At 40.7% G+C, this 1,320-nt stretch overlaps 1 non-coding gene across 1 annotated transcript; it reads right to left on the reverse strand.

The window, feature by feature from the left end:
* Positions 1 to 580: 580 nt before the first annotated feature.
* On the reverse strand, positions 581 to 688 carry LOC112700587 (small nucleolar RNA R71). Its single transcript, XR_003153492.1, has one exon. It is a non-coding gene; the product is annotated as a small nucleolar RNA R71 (small nucleolar RNA).
* Between the last annotated feature and the right edge of the window lie 632 nt (positions 689 to 1,320).

The raw sequence follows: 1,320 nt of genomic DNA on the forward strand, positions 1-1,320 counted from the left end.
AGAGGTTTCTATATTTTCTTGTTCTCTTCTCTTTCATATGAGCAGGAGCAAAGACAAAAGCATTCTTGTTGCGGCTGACCCTGAACCTGAAAGGACCTTGAAGCGAAAGCTAAGAGAAGCTAAAGCACTACTCTCTGTAGAGGACCTAACAGAAATATTCAAACAAGAAGAAGACATGGCAGCCGAAAATAACAACAATGCCAACAATGCAAGGAAGGTGCTGGGTGACTTTACTGCACCTACTCCCAACTTCTATGGGAGAAGCATCTCTATCCCTGCCATTGGAGCAAACAACTTTGAGCTTAAGCCTCAATTAATTTCTCTAATGCAACAGAATTGCAAGTTTCATGGACTTCCATTGGAAGATCCTCATCAATTTTTAGCTGAATTCTTGTAAATCTGTGACACTGTCAAGACTAATGGGGTTGACCCTGAGGTCTATAGACTTATGCTATTCTCTTTTGCTGTAAGAGATAGAGATAGGATATGGTTGGACTCACAACCTAAAGAAAGCCTGAATTCTTGGGAAAACCTAGTCAATGCCTTCTTGGCAAAGTTCTTTCCACCTCAAAAATTGAGTAAGCTTAGAGTGGAAGTCCAAACCTTTAGATAGAAGGAAGGTGAATCCCTCTATGAAGCTTGGGAAAGATACAAACAATTGATCAGAAAGTGTCCTTCTGACATGCTTTCTGAATGGAGCATCATAGGTATCTTCTATGATGGTCCGTCTGAACTGTCCAAGATGTCATTGGACAGCTCTGCAGGAGGATCTCTTCATCTGAAGAAGACGCTTGCAGAAGCTCAAGAACTCATTGAAATGGTTGCAAATAACCAATTCATGTACACTTCTGAAAGGAATCCTGTAAACAATGGGACGAATCAGAAGAAAGGAGTTCTTGAGATTGATACTCTGAATGCCATATTGGCTCAGAACAAAATATTGACTCAGCAAGTCAATATGATTTCTCAAAGTCTGTCTGGAATGCAAGTTGCACCAGGCAGTACTAAGGACGCTTCATCTGAAGAAGAAGCTTATGATCCTGAGAACCCTTCAATGCAAGAGGTGAATTACATGGGAGAACCCTATGGAAACACCTATAATCCTTCATGGAGAAATCATCCAAATCTTTCATGGAAGGATCAATAGAGACCTCAACAAGGTTTCAATAATAATAATGGTGGAAGAAACAGGTTTAGCAATGGCAAGCCTTTTCCATCATCTTCTCAGCAACAGACAGAGAATTCTAAGCAGAGCCACTCTGACTTAGCAACCATGGTCTCTGATCTAATCAAAACGACCCAGAGTTTCATGACTAAAAC

Source organism: Arachis hypogaea, chromosome 6, assembly GCF_003086295.3.
Source record: "Arachis hypogaea cultivar Tifrunner chromosome 6, arahy.Tifrunner.gnm2.J5K5, whole genome shotgun sequence".
Lineage (NCBI taxonomy): Eukaryota > Viridiplantae > Streptophyta > Magnoliopsida > Fabales > Fabaceae > Arachis > Arachis hypogaea.